The sequence below is a fragment of the Podarcis cretensis genome, assembly GCF_951804945.1.
Source record: "Podarcis cretensis genome assembly, chromosome: 12".
Classification (NCBI taxonomy): Eukaryota; Metazoa; Chordata; class Lepidosauria; order Squamata; family Lacertidae; genus Podarcis; species Podarcis cretensis.
The window spans coordinates 59,988,892-60,006,575 of NC_137181.1; the positions used below are offsets into that span (position 1 = coordinate 59,988,892).

Sequence of the window (17,684 nt, forward strand, 5' to 3'; positions counted from 1 at the left end):
CATCAGATGTTGTTCAACAACTCTTCTTAAAAAAAAAAGTGCCCCTACTCACAATGAAGTTGTTGCAGTGAGTGCCACACTTTTAACCAGTGCTTTTCTTCTAGAAAAAAATGGTGCTGACACTGCGCACCCTTGTGTACCCCCAGAAAAAAGCACTGACTCTCGTAATCCCTTCCCATAACAATTCAGTGTGTCTTGAGAACTGACAATTTGTTTTTTAACCTTGGATAGAACCCACTTTGACCATCACCTCTGATGTTGTACATTGAAATCCAACTTAACACAAAGTAAAAAAAAATCTAAAATGTGGTTTTTCATGTTACTGATAGTGGATCATACTACCTCTTTGAATGAAGCCAGACTGCTGGTCTGGTGAAAGTGTTTGGTACTCAATTGCATAAAAAGAAGTGAAGTTGTGATTAAATGTATGAGTCACTTGTTGGCTACTTGCATGTTTCTCCCCAAATATTTTCAGTTTTTTAAAAAACAAAAAGCATGGTATTTTAAAAAATGTCCTATAGGTTTGAATATTATACTTCGTGTGAACACAAGTCGAAACTGAGCTGGTTCTGAATATCATGTGGATTGCTAGTCATAGGCTGGGCTATGTGGGTGCATAAAAACATGCTCTTGTGCACAGCCTGCTAATATAAGCAGAGGAACAAGGGAGCAGGGCTGGATTTATGTATAGGCTAAGTAGGCTGGAGCCTAGGGCCTCTAAATCTAGGACCCCCCCCCAGCCCGCCTGCTCCCCTCTCCCAAAATTGCAAACCCAAGACTTCATGCGAGTGCAGGACAACTTGGGCCCTGCAACTATAAGACTCAGGGCTAACCAGTGGTGCCCAACTTGGAATCTTAGAAATATAAATACAATCCTTCTAGATTGCCCCAGTGTGGGGACCCCCTTTGCACTGTTAATGGAGAAAGCTCACAAATTGTATCCCATCTGGTTTCTGTTGGCAAAACTTGTTGCATTGTTGCAAGAAAGTGTCAAAATTGTATCCCCTTGTACTTGATCACGGTGATGGACCTTTGAAAATCACATAAAATCAATGCCATAACCAATTCTTCCATTTCAATGACATTTTGCTTCAAAAGGAAGGGCGGACTTGGACATCGCCTTCCTCCATAATCCTCTAAGTGAGGTCACTTACTCAACTTGGATACGCCCCCTCCATAATCCTTAGGATATACAGTCAATTACAGAGCACCCCTCCCTTGAGGGGAACAATGAACATCCGTTGATGGGTTTCCTGAGGCCAGGTGTTCCCACAGCCCATCCTTGGGAAGGCCAGAAGGCAAATATATGCATAGATAGTTTTATTGTTTTTTAGCTGGCAGGTATTTAAGGTGTTGGGACGCGGGTGGCGCTGTGGGTTAAACCACAGAGCCCAGGGCTTGCCAATCAGGAGGTTGGCGGTTCGAATCCCCGCAATGGGGTGAGCTCCCGTTGCTCCTTCCCTGCTCCTGCCCACCTAGCAGTTCAAAGCCACGTCAAAGTGCAAGTAGATAAATAGCTACCGCTCTGGCGGGAAGGTAAACAGCATTTCCGTGCGCTGCTCTAGTTCGCCAAAAGGGGCTTAGTCATGCTGGCCACATGACCCAGAAGCTGTCTGCGGACAAATGTTGACTCCCTAGGCTAGTAAAGTGAGATGAGCGCCGCAACCCCAGAATTGTCCACGACTGGACCTAACGGTCAGCGGTCCCTTTACCTTTACTTAAGGTGTTAGGAACATGATCTGATAACCAGGGCAAGTTGATGAACTTGGGTAACCTCACAACTCCCCTCCATCCTTGTGAGATGATGATGATGTATCAGTGATGTATCAAGAATGGTTCTGGAAATGTATTCTGCGTAGGGAGGGAAGGTCTTCAAAAAGCTTGTAACCCATGTTTGAGGTTCTTACTCTGTGTGGAGACCTGTTGCGCCACAATAAAGATTGTGGTCTACTGACCACTGTTTTTCTCCTGTATTTGGCTAGAACTTCCTTCTTCTGCTAACCACAGAGACCCGCAGGGACTTTCGCCCTGACAAGCTGGGCTGCTGAGTATCCTCACACCCCAAAATTTTCCATCTCAGAATCTAGAGCCAGCAGGCCCAGAGTCAACAACCAGCTGCACAGCCTTCCTCAGCTCAAGGGTCAGGTCAGTAGTGGTATGTGCTACACGTTAATCAGTGGGAGTGTGTGAGTGGGAGGCCACATGGAGCAGATAAGACTACGTAAGCAAGCTCTCCCAAGTCTCTTCCATTCCTTCCCTCCTTGGCTTGAACAGAGCAAGGCAAGCACATGTGACTGGCACTGGCCTCACCCCTCCCAGGCAGAGAAGTCTATCTTTCACAGCATGCACTGTAGATTGCCCAGAGGCAGAAAGAGGCCTTGGGGATCAGGGAAGGGATCCTCGGAGGGATCCAGAACTACCTGCAGAAGGCAGGAGGCCAGGCTGCAGGTTGGTAACTGGACCTCATCCTGAGACCAGGCTCCAAGCTAACAATCTTTTGCAGAAAATGGAAGAACTGGAATCTCTGTTTATGCTGCATTTTTGGACCCGTGTGCTAGGTCATTTTCACAAGGTCAGCAAAGCCTTTCAAAAATCAGACCTGAGTTCTTGTACAAGTTTGTACAATTCACTTCTGGATTTTTAAAGGAAAATTAGAGATGATTTTGATGAGCTTGAGAAACAAGCAAAAGCCACCTTGCCAAATGTCAACTACAAAACAAGGAGACAAAGAGTGAGGGAACGGCAAAGAAATGACAGAAGTGCACCTGATGACTCAGATGCTCTTTCTTCAAGAGATAAGTTTAAGATAAAATCCTTTATCCATTATTAGATGCACTTGAAGCCAATTTAAAAGAAGTACTGTGCACAGTGATGTTGCAGAATTATTTGCCATTCTTGCTAATTTGACAGCATCTAAGCAAGAAATTCAGCAAGGTGTTGAACAGTTAATGGAAGCATACCCAGAAGATATTGACCTGAAACCTATTGATGAACTTCTGCACTTTCACCTGTACGGGACACAAAGCCATAGACCTACAGCAGAGCATTCTCTGTCTCATACAGAACTTTATCAAATTATATATAAGGACAAAATTCATATGGGCTTTCCTAATGTGGAAGCATTAGGAATCTTCCGGCTATTTCTTAGCCTTATGGCCACTAACTGCTCAGGAGAGAGGAGTTTTTCAAGACTCAAAAGAATTAAAAATGAATTAAGGGCCACAATGTCACATTGAAAGTGACAAACTTAGACAAACAAATTTTGATGAAGTTTTGGATGATTTTGCTATGAGGAAGGCTAGGAAAAAAACATTTTAGCCTTCCTGTATTTGATGGTTGTAGTTTACTTCTTAATATGTATTTTAAAACTAACTTTTTAATGAAAACATAAAGTAGATTCTAAAAGTGCCACACTGTCAGGTAATCATGGTCATATTATTTACACGTCCCAGTCAATATAATTTGTAAACTCAAGGTGTGTGTTTTTTAAGAATAACATTACAACTTCATTTTCCTAAAAATTAATGCTTATTATACAAAAGGTTTACAAAGTTCAGGTATTGCAAAAGTTTTTCAGTGTTAATTTTATGCATTTTTAAAAATCACCATGGTATTTAACAATAACATCTTATGTCCTTTAGAGGAGAAATTGAGAATTGCAGAATTTTAAATTCCCGTCATCATCCTTGGCTTCACTGAATTTTGTTTATAACACTTCCATTTTCTTCTAGTCGTGAGGGTGGGGGGTTGGGAGGGGCCTCACAAGTGGAGTAGCCTAGGGCCGCTCTTCATCGAAATCCGGCCCTGGCTACAGCTGCAGCAAGAATGCTGATTGCTAAAAAATTAGAAAGGGGATAGGACACCCATGAAGGAAGAATGGCAAATCAAATTGTGTAAATATTTGGAATTAGCAAAAATGGCAGAAGTAATTAGAAATCAAGGGACGCAGGTGGCGCTGTGGGTTAAAGCCTCAGCGCCTAGGGCTTGCCGATCGAAAGGTCGGCGGTTCGAATCCCTGCGGCGGGGTGCGCTCCCGCTGCTCGGTCCCAGCGCCTGCCAACCTAGCAGTTCGAAAGCACCTCCGGGTGCAAGTAGATAAATAGGGACCGCTTACTAGCGGGAAGGTAAACGGCGTTTCCGTGTGCGGCTCTGGCTCGCCAGAGCAGCGATGTCACGCTGGCCGCATGACCCGGAAGTGTCTCCGGACAGCGCTGGCCCCTGGCCTCTTAAGTGAGATGGGCGCACAACCCCAGAGTCTGTCAAGACTGGCCCGTACGGGCAGGGGTACCTTTACCTTTAATTAGAAATCAACCAAACCAAAAGTTTAAAAAGGAGTGGGCCTGTTTTAAAGAGTACCTGGAAGAACATGGTTCTCAAACAAAACCTTTAATGTGTTTTGACTAAAGTTTGCAAAGTAAATAACAGATAGATAAATAACATATATTATGCAAGAGAAGTGAAATAAGGAAACCAACACAGTTTAAAAGATAAGGAAGAAGTAAGAAGCCGCAATAAGGTGGAGGGACGTCACATGTGAAGAAGTATTGATTTATTTTGGTTCACATTCGTGTATAAGTTAACATAATTTGAAGAACGAATGGAAAATGTATATAATTAATGTAAAATCAATAAAGAATATTTAAAAAGAGAGAGAGAAATTGTAGCACTGTGAGGGGAAGAGGGTGTCTCCTAACGACTCCCAATAGAGCCAGCTGAAGCGTGAGGCAAGATGAAGCAGCTGCCTCAGGCGGCGGAAATTAAAGAGTTGAGAGTGGAAATGTTCTACCACCCAGTTTTGCCGCCAGGCAGGAAGGAAGCTTCAGAAAGTGGTTCTCCTCCATGAGAAGTGCTTTCTGAAGCTTTCTCATCCATCCTGGCAGGATATCAAGGCTTTGCGAGAGCTTCATGCCTTCTATCATGATGTAGGCAGAGGGGGCATTTTTGCCTTGGGCGCCAAAATGTATTGGGCCACCCCTGACTGTCAGGACCCTTAATAGACTACAGCTCCCATAATTCTTTGGGGGAAGCCATGGCAGTTTAAAGTGCTATCATACTGCTTTAAATGTATGCTGTGGGCTATGACCACATGGGAAGAAGCCGCATGGAAACAGATCCTTAATGGTAATGATTCTGAGCACAATGGTTTTGATGCTAACTAGATTCCCTGGATTCACAGGCAGAACCAAGATCCGGGGGGACCTGAGAGTCCTGATGGCAGAAAGGGGAGAGATTTATCACCAATTCTCCATCCTACAGCACTTTAGGCCAACTCTCAAGTAGCCCAGGAGGAATCTATTATCCTCTGGACCAGATTTGAGGGGGAGCACAAGGAACTGTAGGTGGATGGGGGAATCACTAATGATACCTCCTCTCTCCTGCTTGGCAGAAGCATCACTGCGGGAGCAGGTTGAGGGTCCCAGCTATTATCAGCTTTTTTAAAAAAATGAATGACACTAGTAGGGGTGGGAATCAAAACATCAAAAGGAAACAAAGATCACAGCTAAGGATGAATTACTCAAGCTTTGTGCATCTATTTGGTGCCGTGTTCTAATATTTGGAGGCAATTTGGTTAATTATCAGGCTTCAACTGTACATGTTGGAATACTGAAAAGGGTTGGGGAAGTCTCCAAAGAGGGTTTCTGAGCAGGCATTTGAATAGCTTCTGCACATGTTAATACCTTGGTAATTTATCAGTAAAATTAGTTTTGTTACATAATTTAAGATGTGACAGTACATGGCAAAGAGACTGGATTTCATCAAAAGCTTGCCTTCTGAACAAATGTACTGCATATATATATATATATATATATATATATATATATATTCTTTCAGGATTGTAAAATGGCTCTTTCTTGTCAAAAACATATATCATATGATGATCTAATAAACAAAGAAAAAATAAGCGCTGTTGTTTTGTTTGGGAATTCATAACGTTCTCTCAGCTGAAATAATTCTGGTTGGGTAGTTTCCAGCTGCTTGACATATTGCAGCTGCCTTCCACATTTTCTTAGTTAAAACAGGAACTAGTTAAGCCTAAATGAATAAAAATGTCAGCCTTCTCATTAAACTGGGCTTTCCTGGAGTTACAGAACATTTCCCCTATGATTTCTGCATTGTTTGCAGCAAACACATAGGAACATAGCATGCTACCTTATACTGAGCCTGAGCCTGGGTTCTGCGGAAGAAAATAGATATAGATCACCCATGTGGTCATAATTAATCAAAGACTTGGCTGGATCATAGATCCAAAGAGTGGGGCTAAACATGCTCTCCCATAAGAGAGAGCCCCCAGCAGAGTTTTAAAGTCACAGTAGGCTACCAGAGCTTCTCCATTTCTACCCCTCTTAGCATTAAACAACCACACACGTTAGTAAGTTTAAAATTCTTTACTTACAAAATTCCAAAAGGCAGGTTCATGCATGGACATAGCCAGGATTTTTGTTAGGGGGAGCAGGCCTTTTGTTAGAGGTAGGGGCAGAACCTCAGTTCGCTATGTATTTTTATTGATTTGGGGGGGGGGCAGCTGTCCCTCCCTTGGTTAAGCCCATGGGCTCATGCATTTATCCATGCAGCAGCTAGTAAACAGGCAGAAATTTTGGGATACAAAAATTTGGTGAAATAGCTCTAAGCATATGGTCTGAGCTTGCAGTTCACATGGTGAAAAACAGAATGAACAGAGGAGGAAACTTGACTTCCTTCCTTCCAGGTGAGGGGCGTGACCTAACTGAGTCTAGGAACACAGCTCTGTGGTCTTTTCCCCCTTCATGCATTACCTATGTTTGCTAGTTATATTTGACTGCAATTTCCCACAAGTCCATCCAGCGAAGGGGTCAGCCCCCACAGCCCTTCACTTCATCAAATCTGGCCCTCTTTGAAAAAAGTTTGGACAGCACTGCTTTAAGGAATCTCAAAGCAACTAACAATCTCCTTTCCCTTCCTCTCCCACAGCAAACACTCTGTGAGGTGAGTGGGGCTGAGAGACTTCAGAGAAGTGTGACTGGCCCAAGGTCACCCAGCAGCTGCATGTAGAAGAGTGGGTATGTGAACCTGGTTCACCAGATTACGAGTCCACCGCTCTTAACCACTACACTACACTGACTGGCCGTGGCTGTCCAAGTTTTCTGGCAGGAGTCTTTTACTAGCCCTACCTAGGGGATTGAGTCCAAGATCTTCTGCATGCAAAGCAGGTGATCTGTCCCGAGCCACAGCCTCACCTCCTTACATCAGGGCAAATGGTAGTGAGGGGGAAGATTTGCATTGGAAAAGAGGGGAAAGAGAAATGATTCAGCTCCCTCCTCCTCCCCCAGCGCTATGGACTCAAGTCCAAATCTCTCCTCTTCCTCAGTGACTGCTTGAAAGAAGCTAGGAAAGGGATCCAATCACAGACGGATCTCTAGCCTAGTTTACCTAGATTTTGCCTAGTTTGGCTTTGAGAGGCAAGGAACACTATGACTTCTCTCCCAGGAAGAGAACAAGGATGCTGGAATGGAGAGGCCATTGGCTCTTCCTATGTTCTTATCATCTCTTCTCCTTAGCAATGAAAACGTCTGCAAGTACAAAAATCACATTGAAGAAGCGCAACCAAACAGCAGTTGGAATGCTGCTGGGCCCATGGCATTAGGGGTGAGGTCGGGGGGACGATGCCTGCATTCTCCAAACCTGAGGCTTATGGAGCCATAGAGGTTCTCTTAAGGTTTATGGGCAGTTGGCATCAGGGCTTTCAGCTCAAGCACCTGCCGGAATGAGTGTGTCACAAAGCGCTGTTATACACTGAAATAAAATTATATGAAGATGATGTACCGTTGGTATTTAATTCCCAGTAAGTTAGCAAATCTGTATAAATTGTATAAATAAAAATAATAAATGACAGTGATCTTGCTTCTCTTCCGTTATCCCTTTATGCTGCATCAGTAACTGTTTACAGCAGCAATAGTGAGGGAGTTAATTTTTCCATTGGAATGGGAGATTCTGACTGCAGAGAGGCAAGCACAGACGGTATCCGAATGCAACCTCCGCACATACCTAGCACTGGTATGATGTGGGGAGGGGGAGTGTACACAACTTTGTCTTTCACAGAACACTTCATTCTAAGGAGCAGAGGCGGATGAAGAACTCCAGGTTCTCTTCTGTCTCTGATTTTTGCTGGTGGGTAGCCAGCACAAATTGCTACTGGCTTTGAGGAGACGGGAAGCCTGTGCTCTGTGCTCAGATCCAACTCTTGGATAGACTCCCCAACACCTGGCATGGAAGACCCCACCTGAGTGTCCGTTTTCAAAAATCACCCACGTCAATATCCTGGTAGGTGGGGGTAGACTCCCACGACATCCTTTGATTCACAGCTATTAAAAAACCAAGAAGGCTTTCTTTGAGCAGAAGCTTTCATTGACACCAATCTACATTTTCCTGCATAATGGGCTGTAAGGTTGCCACCTCACTAGAGAGGGGCTGTTCTGCTGCATTCTCCCATTATGTGCAAGCAGCTGGGGTAGCTCAGCCAGCAAAGCATGAGACTCTTAATCTCAGGGTTTAATGGTCCAACAAGGTTGTGGCTGGAAACTTCCATGGTTTCATTATTTTCACTAAAAAATCCTTTTGTCTGACATCCTGGGCCCTGTATGGTATTGCAGGCAGCTGACAACCTGCCTAATAACAAACAATGGTTTGGGGGCCAAAAATTATAAAATGCTGATGGAGGTGAAATCTTCGGCTGTGATGGGAAATATCTCGGAACAAAATATCTTGGGATACTGATAACACCAAAAAATATAAATCTCTACCATGATAACTACGTTAAGGCTTGGTCAGAAATTAAAAGAAATATGGAGATATGGAATAGACTGAAATTATCTTTTGGGGGACAGATATTGATAATTAAAATGAATATCCTCCCAAGAATGCTTTTTCTTTTTCAAAATATTCCAGTCTTGGGGGGAACAGGCTGCTTAACAACCTGGCAGAAGGACATATCTAAATTCAGTTGGGAAGATTGGAGACCTAGAATAAAACACAAATTGCTAATTGACGTTAAAGAGAGGTGAGGATTTGGCCTCCCCAATCTGAAGCTTTACTGTGAGGCACCCAATCTTGTCTGGATAAGAGACTGGTGTCTACTTCAAAATACGAACTTGTTTGATCTGGAAGGGCATGACAACTGCTTCGGTTGGCATGCCTACCTCAATTATGACAAGACGAAGGTGTGTAAGGGATTGTTGAATCATATTATTAGAAAAGCGCTATACATGGTCTGGACAAAATATAAGGACTTGATTGTCCAGAGGAGGGCAACCAAAATGGTCAAAGGCCTGGAAACGATGCCTTATGAGGAACAGCTAAGGGAGCTGGGCATGTTTAGCCTGGAGAAGAGGAGGTTAAGGGGTGATATGATAGCCATGTTCAAATATATAAAAGGATGTCACATAGGGGAGGGAGAAAGGTTGTTTTCTGCTGCTCCAGAGAAGCGGACATGGAGCAATGGATCCAAACTACAAGAAAGAAGATTCCACCTAAACATTAGGAAGAACTTCCTGACAGTAAGAGCTGTTTGACAGTGGAATTTGCTGCCAAGGAGTGTGGTGGAGTCTCCTTCTTTGGAGGTCTTTAAGCAGAGGCTTGACAACCATATGTCAGGAGTGCTCTGATGGTGTTTCCTGCTTGGCAGGGGGTTGGACTCGATGGCCCTTGTGGTCTCTTCCAACTCTATGATTCTATGATTGAACCCCAAACACCATGGTGGATTTCCCCCTTGGAGGCCAACGCAGTAAAGAAAAGAATATGCAGGAGGGCTGGCTCACATCTAAGTCATTACTAATGGAGGAAGCAGCCAATTAAAGTTAAAACAGTATGATGATATGAAAGAACATTTTTTAGGATAGCTACAGTATTTCCAACTAAATGAGACTTTCAAACAAGATAAAAAGAAGGGCTTTGCCAAAGAGCCCTCCAAATTGGAGATTTGTTAAATAATAAAATCAAGATACTTTCAAAAATGTACCAACTCCTTCTTGACTGGGAAGTCAAGGAGGAGGAGGTTAAATCAGTAATGATTAGGTGGGCCCAGGATGTTGGTCACTCTATTCCAATGAGCGATTGGGAAAACCTGTGGAAAACAAATATAATATCAAGGAAAATCTCATGAAGATGCAGTTTAGGTGGTATTTAACACCGTCAAAGCTATCTAAGATGTATAAAAATATTCTGAGTACATGCTGGCGGTGCGGAGAGTCGGAAGGTAATATGTATCACATGTGGTGGCTCTGTAAAAAAAAATAAAGAATTCTGGAATATCATTTATGATGAATTTTAAAAAATGTTGAAAGTATATTTCCCAAAGAAACCAGAGGCCTTCCTTCTTGGCATCTTAGATAACGAAATACCAAAAGGCCTAAAAGAAATCTTTTTGTATGCCACTGCGGCAGCAAGGACCCTGATTGCAATGAATTGGAAACAGGACAGGGTTCCTTCTAAAACAGAGTGGTTAAATAAACTTCTAGAATATGTAGACGGTTCAGATGACAAACAGATTGAGAGGCAATGCAAATCAATGCTTTATTCAGAAATGTGACACGTTTAAAAAATATTTACAGAATTATAACCATGGTGTTGCAACTATGGCAGCGTTTGAATTATCTCTGTATCCGGAGCCCCGTTTGTATACCGAGGCAAACGTAACCCGTCTGCGGGTCATGTTTTGGCGCGTCTGCCCTCATTTTGATAGTCTGCGCATGCGTGCATGGTGAAACCAGAAAGTAACACGCTCCGTTACTTCCGGGTCGCCGCGGAGCGCAACCTGAAAATGCCTAGCCGGAAGCGTATTCATCCCAAGGTATGACTGTATTTTGGTTTTCATTTGGACGCCATTTGAGCTTAGGTCTGAGAGACTACAATAGGGCAGCCTCAAGACAAGGGACCCAAGCTCAAATGCTGTCCAAATGATTTTGCCAAGCAGCTCCGGATAACTGACAAATAAGCTCCTGAAATTCCCTCCCGCCCCCAACCTTGATGCTTGCCACTCACCTTCCTCCCTCCTCATCCACCTCCTTGCCTCCGGGGTCCACCCTTTGAGCCCATCTGGGGAGCCGCTGATGGCTGGCGAAGGGGACTGGCTGGGCGAGCTCAGGGGGAGCTCCTTCAGACACCTTTTGAGCCCTTGCAGAGGCCGGCAGCTCCTGAGCAACAAATCCACTTTCTACAGACCAGCTCATTTTCTCTTTCACGCAAAAAGTTTCCAATCTTGACCATGACTTCTCTCTGATTAAACATGTCAGCTTGGACATGCCAATTTCTTATAAAACTGCAGGTTATCAAATTAATCCTGCCAATGTTTTTATCTGTTTACAATTTATCTGTAAATATCCAATAAACCATTTCCATTCTTTTATAAAAAAAGTTTGTTATCTTGATTTTCTGGTAAGTTTCACCATTTCTGCGTATTCCTTGAAAAGCACTTTTTTGGGATCACGATCTTGTTCGGCACCCCAAAACCAATGCTTTTGGGCTCCATGATCTCATGCAAGTCACGTGACTCATGGGGGAGCATGGACGGCAAGACACGTGTCCCGGTTTGGGGACTCAGCATGTTGGAGGCCATGCTACCTTGAAAGCAGTATCATACCACTTTAAACAACCCTGGCTTCCTCCAAAGAATTATTAAACCTTTTCTACTGCATCTTTTCAAATAATCTGTTTTATATAACTCCATTGTCTCCACAATACTTGCTACATTACAAGTCTTATTGAAATCCTGCTTTTTTCCCATCTGCTTACAGTGGTCTCCAAGATAAATTATGAATTTCCCCCATTCTTTGTTAAAGTTTTGGTCTTCTTGGTTCCTGAGCTTCCCAGTCAACTTTGCCATTTGGGCATAATCCAATAGTTTAATTTACCATTCTTCTCTGGTAGGGACTTTATCTTCTTTCCATCTCTGGGCTAATAGCATCCAAGCGGCTGTCATCACATACATCAAAAGTCTTTTCTGCTCCCTTGGAATATCAGCACCTATAATTCCTAATAAAAAAGCCTCTATTGTTTTTTTAAACAAAAGTTAATTTAAACATTTTTTTTCATCTCATTATATATCATTTCCCAGAATGCTTTTATTACCTTACAAGACCACCACATATGATAAAAGGTGCCTTCCTTTTCTTTACATTTCCAACATATATTTGTAGATGACTTATACATTTTTGCTAACTTACTGGGAGTCAGATACCATCAGTACGTCACTTTCATAGTTTTTTTCAGTGTACAATACGCCATGAGTTTCAAATTGGTTTTTCATAACCTTCCCCAATCTGAAAGTTGGATATTGTGTCCCCAAATTGGTGCAGGGATGTTCTAAGTTTACCCCAATATTACTCCCCCCCCCAAGCAAACTTCGATTTTCTTTGACCATGTTGTTGTTGTTTTTCATTTCATTCATGAATTGCTTCCCTTGAGGCATCCTGAAGCAATTTACACCATAATAAAAGCATGTATAAAACAGTTACCGTATTTTTCGCACCATAGGGCGCACCGGACCATAGGGCGCACATAGTTTTGGGAGACGGAAAACAAGAAAAAATTATTCTGAACCCCAGGAGCCAGAACAGCAAGAGGGATCTGGCTTCCGGGATACCGTGTGGCTGTTCTGGCTTCTGGGGTAACCGCGCCAAGCCTCTTCAGGGCAGCGGGATGAAGGCTCCCCCTGCCCAAAGAGGCTGCGCAGGGCTAAAGCAGAAGCCAGGACAGATGCGTTGCTCAAGGGGCGCTGCGCCTTCTCTCCCTCTCTACGCAGCGCCTCTCCTTCACAGGAGAGGCGCTGCGCAGAGAGGGAGAAGGGGCAGCGCCCTTCAGGGAAGCTGGAGAAGGGTCTCCTTCTGTTCCTCCTCGGGCTTTGCTGGACAGGCGCGTTGCTCAAGGGGCGCTGCGCCTTCTCTCTCTCTGCGCAGCGCCTCTCCTTCACAGGAGAGGCGCTGCGCAGAGAGGGAAAAGGGGCAGCGCCCTTCAGCGAAGCTGGAGAAGGAACAGAAGGAGACTCTTCTGTTCCTCCTCCGGCTTCCAGGACAGGCGCATCGCTGCGAAGCGGGAGGAGGAACAGAAGGAGACCCTTCTGTTCCTCCTCGGGCTTCGCTGGACAGGCGCGTTGCTGCGAAGCAGGAGGAGCAACAGGAGACCCTTCTGTTCCTCCTCCAGCTTCCAGGACAGGGGCGTCACTGCGAAGCGGGAGGAGGAACAGAAGGAGACCCTTCTGTTCCTCCTCCGGCTTCGCTGGACATGCACGTCGCTGCGAAGCGGGAGGAGGAACAGGAGACCCTTCTGTTCCTCCTCCACTTCCAGGACAGGCGCGTCGGGGCGAAGCCAAGGAACCTGCATTCGCTCCATAGGACGCACACACATTTCCCCTTCATTTTTGGAGGGGAAAAAGTGCGTCCTATAGAGCGAAAAATACGGTATATCTATATCTAGAACAGTTAAACAGCTGCATATATAAAACAGTTTGAAAAACCCATTATATATAGACATGAGCCATTTAAAACAACATCAGTAGGAGATACATGAGAACAATTCACATCCCCTCAGGTGTGCCATCTTGAATAAAATATTAGGGATGGGGCAGGTAATCCCCGCCCCACATAACTGGTCACATGATGAGGTGCGCACACCCACACTGAATGGCAATGCCCATCAACTGAGGGGGCAGCCCCCTCAAATATTTTAGTGGGGGTGCAAAGACCCCTTGGCCCCTGAGACCTGCGGTTATAGGGCGGTATATAAATCAACAACAGTTGGCTCCTATGCATCTGTTAGGCTTCAGGGAATTGGCTTCCTCTCTCCATGGCAGTAAATAAAAAAGATCAAACGAAAGGAACATCTTACCAGTTAGTCCTTTAATAATCACAGTGAGATAAAAAAGAACACGTCTCCTAGAAATGGCAGTGCTCCATCCCTGTTAATCTACGTCACTCCTACATCTTGTAATCTGAGTTTGTAGCCTCAGGGCTTTCTGTTTTGACACTTTCTGAGCTCTCCGTGTCTTTGGGGAAGGGTGGGGTGAATGCTGTCCAGAGACTGTGAATCTGTTAACCCTCTCTCCCGCAGTGTTTCTTCTCCTAGCTGTTCCCCATTCAGTATTTCCCAGCTTCTGCCTTCTGAGCTATGCCCCTCTGCAAACCACTGTTCCAAATCTATACTGTCCTCCTGCTCCTAGGAAGATTCAGGATCAGGAGGAGGGGGTGGCTCCCACAATTCTTCCTCAGAGCAGCCCTTCTCAGCCTGGTCCCTGACAGCATCCAATACAGATACCAACTGTGATTTTAAAAATCTCCATTTGAATGTATTGTTGCTGCACTCAGGAAAAGGTGGTAGAAATTGTTGTGCATTTGCCTTACAGGTCAAAACAGAAGCACTTAGGCTCAAGCAATGTTGTAACTTAGCAACCACGATGTGCTTAATTATATCCCTTCCCTGTGGCCTGACTATTTTGCTGGATGAGATGTGCAGTGATGGGTCACAAAAAGCAGCAAAGGGAAGCTTCTCAGCTAGTCAGCATTTCGCCTGTGTATAGTTTTTTAAAATATATATATTTTTATTAAGTTTTACACAACAAATTCAAATTCAAATAAAACATCCACATCACCATTTAGGATTCCTTGAATCCTTCGACTCCCCCCGCCCTTCCATGGTTACCATTATCAATCTATTTTACCCCAACTGCTTCTCTTATTTTCTTTAAGAAAAATAATCAATTTTTACCATAGTTTTTCGTACATTACAAGCATTACTCAAATCCTGCCATAGTTTTTAGTTGTTTACAGTGTTCTCTTACATTATAATTTTTTCCCATTCCTTCTTAAAATTCTTCTCTTCCTGTTTTCTGATTTTCCCAGTCAATTTTGCCATTTCGGCGTAGTCCACCATCACCAGCCATTTGTCTCTGGTTGGAATTTTATCTTCTTTCCATCTCTGGGCCAATAGTATCCATGCTGCTGTCGTCGCAAACATGAATAATTGTTTCTGCTCCTTTGGAATCTCTGTACCTAGAACACCTAGCAAAAAAGCCTCTGTAACAAACGTTATTTTTCAACTCATTGTGCATCATTTCCCATAATGCTTTTGTTATCTTGCACATCCACCACATGTGGTAGAATGTGCCTTCTTTCTCCTTGCATTTCCAACAAACATTTGAGGCTGTTCTATACATCTTTGCTAATTTTCACCTGTGTATAGTAATGTTGTCTGAGGTAAGACAATGTTTCTGTGAAGCTTGACCCACAATTGACCAGAAGCTCCACCTACGGCCCATCATATACCTTGCTGTGCTAATCTGAATGACCAGATGGGCATCAATGCCTTGAGCTATGCTCTTTCAATAATGGCTTCAGCCCTCACAGAGCCCATCTCATGTCAGTTAACCACATTCTAATCAAGATATCTGGCAGTCCAGGTAACTACAGCCTGCTTGCCAGGTGCCAAAGGTTCATCACAAAGAGGCTTTGTTATTTTGTCTCCACCTCAGCTTCATAGACAGCAGTGCACCCCTTTGGATTTGCTGTCAAGCGCATGATAATTAATGCACCTTTGCCAAAGAAGAGGAGAGCCCCTTTAGGGCAAGTATGCTAATAGGAGCTTGCAAACCAGCTGCCAGGGATGTGGCTCTGATTGCTAATGAGACCTGCCACAGTGCAGGTCTCTTTGTCTTGGTTTCTTTCTCCCTTCAGAATTATGATATCCAGCTTCCATTATCAGAGAATCAGGAGAGTAGAGTGGGCCTCATGAGTCACTGTATTCACATATCCCTCCTGAGGCAATAGGCCTCATTAATATCAGCCACTGCCCTCCACGAGAATTAAAGCACGTAATCCATAATTCAGTTGTGGACTGAAAAATGATGTTATTTCCAATAATAAAGCAATGAGAGGAGCTGGCTGTGGGACTTCGATATGGCAAGGGCTGCTGCGGAAAAAACAGGAAAAATTCCTCTTGGCCATACAGCCATTCATGTCATGCAGTTTCCCATTTTGCCAAGTGTTTAATTATATCTTACAAACTCACTGCCTGTCATTTGTTTTAATGGAGACTCTGGAATCCTGGTGTTTTTCACTCTCTGCCACCACAAATGAAATTGAAAGAGAATATATGTATCTCTCTTACACACATCCTTAGATGTTAACTTAGCCTGCCTAATAATACACCACATTCTATTACTTTATAATGTAATTGTTTTCTCAGGGTCTAAATCTACAACAAGAAGTGGGGAACTTTTTTCAACTTGAGCTGCATTTTCTAGGGGGGCAGCCTTCTGTAGACCAGGTGCTGTTGGTTGGTTGGTTAGGGCAACAGATCCCTCTCTTACCTTTGCACAGTAGGCTGCAGTCTTGCTACGTAAAACGCCAAGGGTTCTACATGGACATCTCACCATGCAGGTACACAAGAGGCATTATTACAACTCAAAGACATATCCAGCCAGACAGAAAAATGGATGGCGGAGGGTGGGGAGGGCAGGACCAGTGAGAGGTGTGGCCTGAGTAGAGTCCCAAGAGCCTGCGGTTTCCCACCCACGATCTGGAAGACTAATATAAGTCCCTGTGTATAGTATCTTATGTGGCTGGAATTATCAAAATGTAGTGTGGCACAGATAAGCATGTAAGCTGTGTGCAACTTCTCAGCCACAACCCATTAACGGGGTGCCTAGCAATTCTCCTGTCTTCCTAACCATTTGTGGAAACATGTATATGCCTGATCTGCCAGCTGGGGCTGTGCATGCATACTAGACCTGGCTAGATATGCTGAATGCCACTGACCAGCTATCTATGGGGAAGCAGAGTGGAAGGCAACAAAATCCAGCTCCCTGTGCCAAACAGCTGGCTAGATTGCTTCAGGTTTCGGTTTCCGCTTGGTGGTGAAGCACATGCAAAAGAGTCCAGCATTCAATTTCCAGGCAGGGCTGAAAAAGCCTCCAGGTAGGGCTGAAGCAGGGGAGAATCACTGACAATCAGTGTCAATATTATTATTAATAATTAAATTGGTATACCAACCCTCATTGTTACATTATATGACCCAATTGGCTCCCTTGGTATAAGGCAATTTTGTATGTTCCTAAAATGATTTCTGAACCACCAAATATATTTTCAAGACCATTCTTTGTTGCAGAAAGTATCACCTAAGGGGAAATTAGGTACTATAACTCAATCAGTTCAAGCAAGACAGATCATGGACTCAATTTTAGTTGGAAAACCCATTGAAAATACAAAGATGTTATTTATTGGACTATGACCCAATTACAATAGGAAATGAACTCAAATAATCTGGGCAATCCTTTTCCTGAAAAACAACAACCCTGGAACTCTAAATCTTAAGGGCCAGATTTCTAAATAGGTGTGCAAGGATTCAGCCTATGGCACTTCATTTATGGACAAACAATTTTGCAATCCTATGCACACCTAGGAATGTCCCATTGACCCAAGTGGGACTCATTTATGAGTTGACATATACAAAGATTTGATGCACATTCCTGTGCAAGTGCTTTAAACATATACCTAGAAGGCACCCTTAACTGTAAGCACATTTGTTTTCTATAGGTTACACCTACCTTTACCTTTTTTATGCTACAAAATGGTTTAGGAAACAGCTTAAGCATTTGGGGTTTCCATGAGAAGCCCTGGAATCATAGTTTTGGGTGAAATCTCTAAGGACAGTCACCCCCCTCT

General features: G+C 43.8%; 1 protein-coding gene across 1 annotated transcript in view; it reads left to right on the forward strand.

Moving 5' to 3' along the window:
• The window catches only part of LOC307199728 (uncharacterized protein), a gene marked incomplete at its 3' end in the record, with an annotated part of 327,020 nt that overhangs the window by 31,135 nt on the left and 278,201 nt on the right, over window positions 1–17,684 (forward strand). The gene's annotated exons all lie outside the window — the stretch shown is intronic.